We start from the raw sequence: 14,160 nt of genomic DNA, 5'->3' as shown, positions 1-14,160 counted from the left end.
GAAAGAAAGAAAGAAAGAAAGAAAGAAAGAAAGAAAGAAAGAAAGAAAGAAAGAAAAAAAGAAAGAAAGAAAGACTCTGCTCAGAAAGATTGGGAAACCCCTGCTCTAAATTATTTGTGTAAGTTAGATCCAGCCCTATTTGCCACTTAAGACAGTATACTTTTGACCCTTGAACAACAAAGGTTGGAATTGCATGGGTCCACTTATACATGGATTTTTCACAGTGTGGTCTGTAAGTGTATTTTGTCTTCCTTATGATTTTCTTAATAAAATCTTCCTTTCTCTATCTTGCTTTATTGTAAGAGTACAGTATAGAATACAAAAAAAAACATACAAAATATGTGTCAATCGAATGCTTATGTTATCAGTAAGGCTTCTGGTCAACAGTAGGCTGTTAGTAATTAAGTTTTAGGAGACTCAAAAGTTATATGTAGGTATTCAACTGCATAGGGAGTCATTGTCCCTAACTCCCACATTGTTCAAGGGTCAACTGTGTATGTCTTAAGATCAAAGGGACAGGTACCTCAAGTGTAAAGTGAATCTTGTGTATAGGACACTTTAAGAGATCACTATTTGAGGTGAAATGAAGATCTATATACTTGTCCAGTGTCCTAATAAGAAGCCTAAAGCACTGGGGAGGAGCAAGATGGCAGAGGAGTAGGAGACTTAAATTTTCTCTGGTCCCAGGAATTCAGCTAGATAAGGACCAAACCATTCTGAACACCTATGAACTCAACAGGAGACTGAAAAAAAGAATAGCAGCAACTCTCTGAACAGAAAAGCGACCACTTTCTAGAAGGTATGACGTGTGGAGCAGTGAATCCAAGGCGATATTTAGGAGGATAGATGGCGGGGGAGGGGATCTCTGTCAGCCACTCCTGGCAAGTGAGAGAGCCAGGGAGCACAAAATTGGAACTTTTAGAAGTCGATTCGCTGAGGGATGTCGCTCCAGTGGCTAAACGGGGGGTGGAACCTTCACTGGGACACTGTGGTCTCAAGACGCTTGGGGTCACAGAAAGACCAGGGGTGCCTGAGTGCAGCAGAGCTCCCACGTATCGGAGCAGGGAAGCCGGCTGCAGAGACAGAGCCAAGGCGCTGGCTCTCAGCTCGGGGTTGCAATAAACTGTGATCCGTGGCCCAGTCGGGCCACTGCTCTTCCAGCAGGGACCCAACAAGTGGCAGATCCGGGGAGACTCCCCATCCTCCCAGGGGAGGAGCAGCGCGGGAGCGCACCGCAGGGATCTGCTGGGTTTGGAGACTCCACACGGGGTCGGGTGCCAGAGATAGAAACGCTCGGTCACAGGCCGGGTGAGCACGGAGTACAGCCAGAGACCAGGGAGATGGGAGTGACTGACTGCTTTTCTCTGGGGGCACACTGAGGAGTAGGGGCCCCAAGTTATCGGCTCCTCTGAGGCAGAGATTGTGAGGCTGCCATTTTCACTCTCATCCTCCAAAGCCAAATGGAAAGCTTGCAGGGAACAAAATCTCCCAAGAGCAAACCAGAGCAGATTACTTAGCCTGGACTGGCAAGGGCGGGGCAATTATGCCTCTGGCAAAGACATTTGGGAACCACGGCAACAGGCCCCTCCCCCAGAAAATCAGCAAGAACAGCCAGCCAAGACCAAGTTTACCGATCAATGAGAACGGCAGAACTCCAGCGCTAGGGGACTACTGCACATAGAATCCATGGCTTTTTTCCCCCGATTCTTTAGTCTTTCAAAGTTAATTTTTTTAATTTTCTTTTTTTGAATTTTTCTTTTTCCCTTTTTCAACCAACATCTTATCAATCCCTTTTTTAAAAATCTTTTTTATTTTTCATTTTTAGAGTCCTATTCTATCCCTTCATAGTAGTTAACCTTATTTTTGGTATATATATATAAGTTGTTCTCTCTTTAAAATTTTGGGATACTGTTTCTTCTAACAGACCAAAATATACGCTAAATCTCTAGTGTATAGCTCTGTTCTAGTCTCCTGCCTGATCACATTCTCTCCCCCTTTTTTTTTTTAAATTTCTCTTCTTTCTTTCTTCAACCAACTTCTTATCTTATCAATTCCTTTTATAAAATCTTTTATACTTTTCATCTTTACAGTCATATTCCATCCTTTCATCATACTTACCCTTATTTTTGTACATATATAAGCTTATCTTTCTTTAAAATTTTGGGAGGCAGTTTCTTCTAACAGACCAAAATATGCTTAAAATCTAGTGTGTGGCACTGATCTATGCACCAACCTGATCATATTTGATCATATTCTCTTTTTTTTATCTTTTTCTTTTCTTTCTTTTATCTTTCTTTCCCTTTCTTTTCCCCCGGTTTCAGGTCTCTTCTGATTTGCTTAGTGTATATTTTTCTGGGGTCGTTGTTACCCTTTTAGCAGGTTTGTTCTCTCATTCATCTATTACTCTCTGGACAAAATGACAAGATGGAAAAAATCACCTCAAAAAAAAGAACAAGAGGCAGTACTGACTGCCAGGGACCTAATCAATATGGACATTAGTAAGATGTCAGAACTAGAGTTCAGAATGATGATTTTAAAGATACTAGCTGGCCTTGAAAAAAGAATGGAAGATAGTAGATAAACCCTTTCTGGAGAAATAAAAGAACTAAAATCTAACCAAGTCGAAATCAAAAAAGCTATTAATGAGGTGCAATCAAAAAATGGAGGCTCTAACTGCTACGATAAATGAGGCAGAAGAGAGAATTAGTGATATAGAAGACCAAAGGATGGAAAATAAAGAAGCTGAGAAAAAGAGAGATAAACAACTACTGGATTACGAGGGCAGAATTTGAGAGATAAGTGATACCATAAGATAAAACAATATTAGAATAATTGGGATCCCAGAAGAAGAAAGAGAGAGGGGGGCAGAAGGTATATTGGAGCAAATTATAGCAGAGAACTTCCCTAATTTGGGGAAGGAAACAGGCATCAAAATCCAGGAGGCACAGAGAACCCCCCTCAAAAACAATAAAAGTCGGTCAACACCCCGACATCTAATAGTAAAACTTACGAGTCTCAGGGACAAAAAGAAAATCCTGAAAGCGGCTCAAGACAAGAGATCTGTAACCTACAATGGTAGAAACATTAGTTTGGCAACAGACCTATCCACAGAGACCTGGCAGGCCAGAAAGAACTGGCATGATATATTCAGAGCACTAAAGGAGAAAAATATGCAGCCAAGAATACTATATCCAACTAGGTTGCCATTGAAAATAGGAGAGATAAAAAGCTTCCAGGACAAACAAAAACTAAAGGAATTAGCAAACACGAAACCAGCCCTACAAGAAATATTGAAAGGGGTCCTCTAAGCAAAGAGAGAGCCTAAAAGTAACATAGACCAGGAAGGAACACAGACAATATACAGTAACAGTCACCTTACAGGCAGTACAATGGCACTAAATTCATATCTTTCAATAGTTACCCTGAATGTAAATGGGCTAAATGCCCCAATCAAAAGACACAGGCTACCAGATTGGATAAAAAAAAAGACCCATTAATATGCTGTCTGCAAGAGAATTATTTTAGACTCAAAGACACCTCCAGATTGAAAGTGAGGGGATGGAAAACAATTTGCCATGCTAATAGACACCAAAAGAAAGCTGGGGTGGAAATCCTTATATCAGACAAATTAGATTTTAAAGCAAAGACTATAATAAGAGATGAGGAAGGACACTATATCCTACTTAATGGGTCTATCCAACAAGAAGATCTAACAACTGTAAATATCTATGCCTCTAACATGGGAGCAGCCAATTAATAACAAAAGCAAAGAAACACATTGACAACAATACAATAATAGTGGGGGACTTTAACAACCCCCTCACTGAAATGGACAGATCGTCTAAGCAAAAGATCAGCAAGGAAATAAAGACTTTAAATGACACACTGGACCAAATGACTTCACAGATATATTCAGAACATTCCATCCCAAAGCAACAGAATACACATTCTTCTCTAGCACCCATGGAACATTCTCCAGAATAGATCACATCCTAGGTCACAAATCAGGTCTCAACCGGTACCAAAAGATTGGGATTATTTGCTGCATATTTTCAGACCACAATGCTTTGAAACTAGAACTCAATCACAAGAGGAAAGTTGGAAAGAACTCAAATACATGGAGGCTAAAGAGCATCCTACTAAAGAACGAAAGGGTCAACCAGTAAATTAAAGAAGAATTAAAAAAATTCATGGAAATGAATGAAAATGAAAACACAACAGTTCAAAATCTTTGGGATGCAACAAAGGCAGTCCTAAGAGGAAAATATATAGCAATACAAGCTTTTCTCAAGAAACAAGAAAGGTCTCAAATACACAACCTAGCCCTACACCTAAAGGAGCTAGAGAAAGAACAGCAAATAAAGCTTAAAACCAGCAGGAGAAGAGAAATCATAAAGATCAGAGCAGAAATCAATGAAATAGAAACCAAAAGAACAGTAGAACAGATCAACGAAACTAGGAGCTGGTTCTTTGAAGGAATTAATAAGATTGATAAACCCCTGGCCAGACTTATCAAAAAGAAAAGAGAAAGGACCCAAATAAATAAAATCATGAATGAAAGAGGAGAGATCACAACCAACACCAAAGAAATACAATTATAAGAATATATTATGAGCAACTACGTGCCAGCAAATTAGGTAATCTGAAAGAAATGGATGCATTCCTAGAGATGTATCAACTACAAAATCTGAACCAGGAAAAAATAGAAAACCTGAACAGACCTATAACCACTAAGGAAATTGAAGCAGTCATCAAAAATCTCCCAACAAACAAGAGCTCAGGGCCAGATGGCTTCCCAGGGAAATTCTACCAAACATTTCAAGAAGAATTAATACCTATTCTTCTGAAACTGTTCCAAAAAATAGAAATGGAAGGAAAACTTCTAAACTCATCTTATGAGGCCAGCATTACCTTGATCCCCAAACCTGACAAAGACCCCATCAAAAAGGAGAATTACAGACCAATATCCTGGATGAACATGGATGCAAAAATTCTCACCAAAATACTAGCCAAAAGGATCCAACAGTACATTAAAAGGATTATTCACTACGACCAAGCGGGATTTATCCCTGCGCTGCAAGGCTGGTTCAGCATCCACAAATCAATCAATGTGATACAATACATTAATAAAAGAAAGAACAAGAATCATATGATCCTCTCAATAGATGCAGAAAAAGCAATTGACAAAGTACAGCATCCTTTCTTAATCAGAACTCTTCAGAGTATAGGGATAGAGGGTCCATACCTCAATATCATAAAAGCCATCTATGAAAAACCCACAGTGAATATCATTCTCAATGGGGAAAAACTGAGAGCTGTCCCCCTAAGGTCAGGAACATGGCAGGGATGTCCAGTAACACCACTGTTATTCAACATAGTATTAGAAGTCCTAGCCACAGCAATCAGACAACAAAAAGAAATAAAAGTGATACAAATCGGCAAAGAAGAAGTCAAACTCTCACTCTTTGCAGATGATATGATATATTATGTGGAAAACCCAAAAGACTCCACCCCAAAACTTCTAGAACTCATACAGGAATTTAAAAAAGTGGAAGGATATAAAATCAATGTATAGAAATCAGTGGCATTCCTATACACCAACAAGACAGAAGAAAGAGAAAATTAAGGAATCAATCCCATTTACAATTGCACCCAAAATCTTAAGATACCTAGGAATATATCTAACCAAAGAGACAAAGAATCTATACTCAGAAAACTATAGAATACTCATGAAAGAAATTGAGGAAGACACAAAGAAATGGAAAAACATTCCATGCTTATGGATTGGAAGAACAAATTTTGTGAAAATGTCAATGCTATCTAGAGCAATCTACACATTCAATGCAATCCCTATCAAAATTCCATCCACTTTTTTCAAAGAAATGGAACAAATAATCCTAAAATTTGTATGGAACCAGAAAAGACCCCAAATAGCCAGAGGAATGTTGAAAAAGAAAAGCAAAGCTGGTGGCATCACAATTCCCGACTTCCAGCTCTATTACAAAGCTGTCATCATCAAGACAGTACGGTACTGGCACAAAAACAGACACATAGCTCAATGGAACAGAATAGAGAGCCCAGAAATGGACCCTCAACTCTATGGTCAACTAATTTTCGGCAAAGCAGGAAAGAATGTCCAATGGAAAAAAGACAGTCTCTTCAACAAACGATGTTGGGAAAATTGGACAGCCACATGCAGAAGAATGAAACTGGACCATTTCCTTACACCACACACAAAAGTAAACTCAAAATGGTTGGAAGGCTTCAATGTGAGAGAAAAGTCCACCAAAATCCTAAAGGAGAACACAGGCAGCAACCTCTTCGACCTCAGCCGCAGCAACTTCTTCCTAGAAACATCGCCAAAGGCAAGGGAAGCAAGGGCAAAAATGAACTATTGGGACTTCATCAAGATAAAAAGCTTTTGCACAGCAAAAGAAACAGTCCACAAAACCAAAAGACAACCGACCGAATGGGAGAAAATATTTGCAAATGACATATCAGATAAAGGACTAGTATCCAAAATCTATAAGGAATTTATCAAACTCTACACCCAAAGAACAAATGATCTAATCAAGAAATGGGCAGAAGACAGGAACAGACATTTTTCCAAAGAAGACATCCAAATGGCCAACAGACACATGAAAAAGTGCTCAACATCGCTTGGCATCAGGGAAATCCAAATCAAAACCTCAATGAGATACCACCTCACACCAGTCAGAATGGCTAAAATTAACAAGTCAAGAAACGACAGATGTTGGCGGGGATGCGCAGAAAGGGGAACCCTCCTACACTGTTGGTGGGAATGCAAGCTGGTGCAACCCCTCTGGAAAACAGTATGGAGGTTCCTCAAACAGTTGAAAATAGAGCTACCCTACGACCCAGCAATTGCACTCCTGGTTATTTACCCCAAAGATACAAATCTAGTGATCCAAAGGGGTACGTGCACCCCAATGTTTAGCAACAATGTCCACAATAGCCAAACTATGGAAAGAGCCAAGATGTCCATTGACAGATGAATGGATAAAGAAGATGTGGTATATATATACTATGGAATATTATGCAGCCATCAAAAGGAATGAGATCTTGCCATTTGCAACCATGTGGATGGAACTGGAGGGTATTATGCTAAGTGAAATAAGTCAATCAGAGAAAGACATGTATCATATGACCTCACTGATAGGAGGAATTCTTAATCTCAGGAAACAAATTGAAGGGTTGCTGGAGTCATGGGGGGTGGGAGGGATGGGGTGGCTGGGTGATAGACATTGGGGAGGGTATGTGCTATGGCGAGTTCTGCGAATTGTGTAAGACTGCTGAATCACAGACCTGTACCTCTGAAACAAATAATACATTGTATGTTTAAAAAAAGAAGATAGTAGGAACGGAAAAATGAAGGGGGGAATTCAGAGGGGGAGACAAACCATGAGAGACTTTGGACTCTGAAAAACAAACTGAGGGTTCTAGAGGGGAGGGGGTGGGAGGGTTGGTTAGCCCGGTGGTGGGTATTAAAGAGGGCACGTACCGCATGGAGCACTGGGTGTTATAAGCAACCAATGAATCATGGAACACTACATCAAAAACTAAAAAAAAATGAAAAGAAAAGAAAGAAAGAAGCCTAGAGCACTGAGAAATAACAACAGAAGACAGATGCTATCAGTGTTAATACAAGGAAAAAGTCAACCGAGTGCTTGCAATGCTGGTTTGTGAGGAGTATTCCACCTTAAGCTTTTCAGACACAGATTTTTATAGGCATCATGGAACAAAGGCTACAGCCTTTCAGCAGTGTTCAGATCATATGTGACAGCCAAAACTGAGTAAGCAAAGGGGGTGCTGAGAAGAGGGTAATGGGCCATGCAGACAGAGGGAGAGCTGAGCAAGTTCTTAGAGATGATTCTCATTGACAGTGATGTGAAACTGGTAGGTGTATATTGAGTTTCAAACATCCTTCTGATCCAGAGACTGAAGTACTATTATCGTTGTGACAGATCTGCAAAGGTGACTATTGTCCAAAGGCCACAGTGCAACAAGAACTAGAATTTAGGATACAAATTCTCCCTTTTAAAAGATGGAATTGATGTATTTGATAGAATTTGAGGCAAACAAAATGCCTTTAGTGAGATTACAATATATAAAATTGTTCACTCACTGATCAGTTCTGGAACTCAGGAGTTTTGGAAGAGAATTACACTGATACCCTGACTGTGTAAAACAGTATGGAGGTTCCTCAAAAAAATAAAAATAGTAATACCATATGATCCAGTAATTCTATTACTGGGTATTTACCCAAAGAAAATGAAAACACTGATTCAGAAATATATATGTACCCCCTTTGTTTACTGCAGCATTATTTACAGTAGTTAAGATAATGGAAGCAACCCAAGTGTGCATTAATAGATGAATGGGTAAAGAAGATGTTGTGGTATTATATATATATATATATATATATATATATATATATATACACACACACACACACACATATATATACACACATATATATGTATATATATATTATACATATATATACATATATATGTATTATATATGTATATATATATAATGGATATATGTATATAATGGATATATGTTTATAATGGATAAAGAATATGTGGTGTATATATACATATATACATTATATATATTCTATTATATACACACACACATATGCATATATACATTTGTGACAACATGGATGGACCTTGAGGGTATTATACTAAAGTGAAATAAGACAGAGAATGACAAATATCTTATGATTTCATTTATATGTGGAATCTAAAGAACAAAATGAACAAACAAAACAGAAACAGACTCATAAGTACAGAGAACAAATTCGTGGTTGCCAGAGGGGAGGTGGGTGGAGGGATGGCTAAAATAGGTAAAAAGGATTAGAAGGGACAAGCTTCCAGTTGTAAAAGAAATAAGTCATGGAGATAAGAATACAGCATAGGGAATATAGTCAATAATACTGTAATAACATTGTGTGGTGACAGATGGTCACTAACACCGTGGTGAACATTAAGTAATGTATAGAATTGTTGAATCACTATGTTGTACACCTGAAAGTAGTGTAACATTGTATGTCAACTATACTTCAATAAAAATTTTTTAAAGAATTAAAAAAAAAACCCTGATACCCTGAGTAAACACAATTTTATGATCTCCCTAATTTCCATTTTCAGGCTCTCTGTTCACCATTGGTTAATACTTCACTCACTAACTTAACATTTATTGACCTCATAGAATAAAAATAAAAGATCTAGAGGTAGAGAAGCCCCTACATGTGACTCCCTGAAAACAGAGAGAACTCTACTCAATTGGACAAGTTTAAGCTTCACTGAATCTCAAGACTTGAATGAGAAAATCAAAAGAATACAGGTATAGTCTTATGTCTTATCCATGACAATTGGGACTGCTCTACAACTTTCACCCAAGGCACTGGACATGTACTTTGGTTAAAGTGCCACTAAGTGAATGGTAATGCTTAGTCTAAGTTCTTAGAATCTAAATAGAATGGCTTTCTGTAAATAGGATTTATGGATTCTAGGAGAATATAGTATAATACCTCAAATTAACAGTAATGTCTTACAAAACTATGTATTAGAATATATGTATAAATATTAATTGCTATTAATGTAATATATTTGTATGTTATTATATATATATATATTATGTATGTACATACATAGTGAGTTGAGAGCAGAGGTTCCCAAATTTATTCTATTCATGGAATCCTTAATGTTTTAGTAACTTTCTCATGGCACTCCTATGCCAAAAGAAATGGCTAATAATTCCATGTCTTATCTGGTCAAGAATCACTAAAAGCACAGCTTCATGAAGATATGACATCAGCAAATGGAAGTAAAATGATCCAATGTTGACACTGAACTACCTCAAGATTCATGTGGTAATCAATTATCTTCCCCTTGAAGTTTTAAAATATTCCAATGGCATTCCTCTGAGTTTGATGCAACCCTGGGATGTCTGAGTACATAGTTCAGAAACCAGGGCTTTAGAGCAGATCTGGGAACGATTTTGTACCTGATCTCTCATCCCAGTTTAGTCACACAACACTAGAAGCTAGCAATTTAACTGTCTCATTCTCTGCTCAATCTTAAATTGACCATTCCTTCAAGTTTAAAAGTAAATAAACTTGAAATTGACTTTACTTTGAGGCTTCAAAGAAAGTCATGGTTCTCTTAGACATTACCCATCTAACCCTCTTTCTTCTTCAATGGGAGAGTCTCAACTGACTACACACAATCTATCTAAGAAAAAGCCGTGTTTGTCCCATGAAGGTCACAACAGTTCTCATTTTTCCCCAGAAGCAAAGCTGATGAAACGAACGCAGATTTATTTTCTCCATTCTGAATACATTCCTTCACTGAAAAATCTCAACAATCATCCTTAATTGATCAAGATATTTCTAAGTCAATAATCCCTCACCACACAGATAGCTTGTCATTTACATGTGGTTTCCTCGTATGTTTTAATGTATGTTGTAAGATTTCAACAACCTTGACTAATATAAAAAGATCATGGTTTCTTCTAGCCTTATGTTCCTCATCAAGTTAGACCTTGAAAATAAAAATTTTTTTTAAAGACTTTCTTTATTTTTTGACAGAGAGAGAGACAGCGAGAGAGGGAACACAAGCAGGGGGAGTGGGAGAGGGAAAAGCAGGCTTCCCGCCGAGCAGGAAGCCCAATGCGGGGCTTGATCCTAGGACCCTGGGATCGTGACCCGAGCCGAAGGCAGACGCTTAACGACTGAGTCACCCAGGTGCCCCCCAAAATAAAATATTTTTAAAGGATAATGATTCTTCACAAAATATATAAGGAGAGGTGTCAAATAATACAATTTAACTAGAGAAGAGGACTGGATGCCTACAAAGATGCCTAAGAGTGTGTGTTTGTGTGTGTGTATATGCCTGTGCATATCTGCATGCATGCATGCATGCACGAGAGAGAATTAAGAGAGAACAAAGATATTTATATTCCTTACAGGTATGTGAATGTGAATTTATGACAACCTGAAGGTGATAGGATGAGTTTAGGCACACAGGGAGGAAGGAGGAGTCTACACACAAAGTGTGGGCCAAATGATCATAGTAGGCCAAAAGATTTTCTCCAAACACAGGCAGTTTTCAGATGGATCTACAGTGATTCAATCAAAATATGTTAAATAACATTGATAACCAGGGGCAAACTGCAACATTCCAAAGCACTCTGAATTAAACTACATTCTCCTTCCTCCACACATTCCTGGGAGGCTTATCACAACAGCAACCATATGCATTATAAACAGTATCACCCTTCAAATGGACAATTGGCTTCTTCCCATGCAGTAGTGTGATTTGAGACTACCTCTGCTCCAAAACTGGTAAGATGTTTTGCATTAACTTTTGCAAAGATATCCTCTGAAGGCAAAGACGGGATCCTATTGCATTCACAATTAGTGAAAGTGCCAAAGGCAACAGCTTTGACCAGGCCCATAGCACAGCATCATTTGGTATTGCTAGTTTCTCTTCAGTACAATTATGAGTGCACTGCCAGCATCTATGAAACATGTCAGTGCCCAAAGACCAACAAATCATGCAACAAATCATGAGAGTTTATGGGGAATTAATTACTGGGTTATGTTTATTTAAACACAAACTTTAAAATCTGAAAGAAACTGGTAGAACTGTCAAATGTATTCATTGCATGTAGAAAGACATTTGAAATTGATGTAAAAACATGACTACATTGCAATTTAAACTTAAATCTCAGTAAACACCTATATTTAAAAGCCCATAATAATTACTGGATGTATAGCCTTAAATGAGACTAATACTGTATTCATGCATTGAGTAAATGCTAATATTATACTAAGCATTTCATAAACACTAATTAGTTGTCAAAAGCAATTTTTCTTAACCTTTTCACAGTGTAGTAAGACATGTGTAATGCATATTACATAAAGTGACTGAGGGTGGGGTCTGGAAGATGCAACAAGCAAAAATAAAGCCAGATGTCAGTGAAATTATCCCAGGGTGAGCTGTCTATATCTTCCCTTGTTATTTCTCTATTACTATATTATGAAACTCTACATGGCAGAGAGCCATTAAACTTTAGTAGTAGGAACCACCCAAGAGAAACAGATTTCTAAACTTTTTTCTAATCTATTTGGAACTTCCTAGAAATAGTAGCAGTAATATTATAAGTCCCAGAAGTTTTAACATGTTGAGTATTCATCGTTATCCTCTTTTTCCTCTGGTAAATCTAAAAAAGTGTCATGAAGACTGATAACGCTTTACAAAAACATTTTTTTCAAAGAATTTATAACCAGACAATTGCAGACTTTAGAACAACCACTATTGGTAAATATTCCTTTATTGACCTCTTTGTTTCTATGTCTTTCTCTATAAAATGAAGGTAGCAATAGTGCTAACTTCATAAAGTCATTGTGAAAATTGAATGAATTGGTATATGACTACAAATTCTCATAGGCAGATATGTCTCAGAATTTAGAGTTATAACTTTTCTTTTAGAGAGATAACATAGTACATATACCATGTGTTATGTGACACTGTAATCAATCACAATATTTCTTCACAGCCTGTAATATTTACCTTGATGGGGTGAAGATTATAAATTAAAAATTGCCCATTCAGGACAGTTCTTGCCACCAAATGAGTTCAGACAGTCTTGCTGCCAATTTAGCTTAAAACAAACTTTTTGATTTTTAGAATCATAGACAAAAATTGCAGTCCCTTATATATAGAACACTTAGACACTTAGCATAGAACCTCACATATAGTGAGCATTAAACATATGTTTTTCAATTGTTATATTTTATATGATTATTATTATCATTATCCAATTTGGAACTCAAGAAATTTCTTCCCTTCTTTCCTTCCTTCTTTCCTTTCTTCCTTTTCTCTCTTTCAACAAATAAATATCCAGGGCATTGTACTTATAAGGCACAATTCTACATGATGAGATAATTTGCCAAGGGTAACACTTACATAAAATGCAATTCCTTTCCCAGGACCAAGGAACAGTAAGATTCCTAAAAATATTACTTTTTATTGCTGCGTTAAGCTGTTTATCACTAAAAACAAAACTTACACTTTATATAGCCATACTCAACAGCTTTCACCCATACATTTATAAAGTCAATAATTGAGTTAAATTAGCAACTAAATGGCAGCCTTTCTTATGGTGTTATTGTAATGTTGACATAATTTTCATTACCAGGGTTTTCTCTGATCAGTCACTTCTTACAGGAAAAAAGAAAGACCCTGGAAGATTCTTCATAATCAAACTATTCTTAAAATGAATAACTAAATAATACACATTTAAGCCTTACTTTGATATTTTCCAAAAAATTTCCCCTCTTCCCAAATATGAGATTTCCAACCAAATTTCTAATTCAGTAACAGGGTGGTTTTAAAAAAGAAGAAGAGAGCGCCTGGGTGGCTCAGTCATTAAGCATCTGCCTTTGGCTCAGGTCATGATCCCAGGGTCCTGGGATGGAGTCCCACATAGGGCTCCCTGCTCGGCGGGAAGCCTGTTTCTCCCTCTCCCACTCCCCCTGCTTGTGTTCCTGCTTTCGCTGTCTCTCTCTGTGTCAAATAAATAAATAATAAAAAAAAAGGATTTAAAAAAGAAGAAACTAGGGTAATACTCCATACTTATCCAAAGAGTATTGATCAAAACCAAATCCTTCTTGAATATGTTAAGAGTTAAAAAGTACAAACTCTCAGCTATAAAATAAGTAAGTCATGGGGATATAATATACAGCATAGGAACTATAGTTGATAATACCACATTGTATATTTGAAAGTTGCTGAGAGAGTAGATCTTAAAAGTTTTCATTGTAAGAAAAAAAATTGTAACTATGTGTAGTGACAGATGTTAACTAGACTTATTGTGGCACTCACTTTACAATATATACAAATATTGAATCATTATGTTGTATACCTGAAACTAACATAATGTTATATGTCAATTATATCTAAATTAAAAAGAACAAATCCTTATTAAATAACATTTTACACTCAAGAGATGAAAATCTTCAAAGCATTCCCCATTAATTCCATAAGAGAGTTACGTTTGGTCCAAATCTGTAGAGAAAAAACTCTTGGGGCAAAATGTTAAGTATGTCTTTTAACATAATAA

Source organism: Callorhinus ursinus, unplaced genomic scaffold (assembly GCF_003265705.2).
Source record: "Callorhinus ursinus isolate GAN/ISIS: 27379988/994484 unplaced genomic scaffold, GSC_fseal_2.0 scaffold4, whole genome shotgun sequence".
Lineage (NCBI taxonomy): Eukaryota > Metazoa > Chordata > Mammalia > Carnivora > Otariidae > Callorhinus > Callorhinus ursinus.
Note: the sequence above shows the minus strand (reverse complement) of the source record.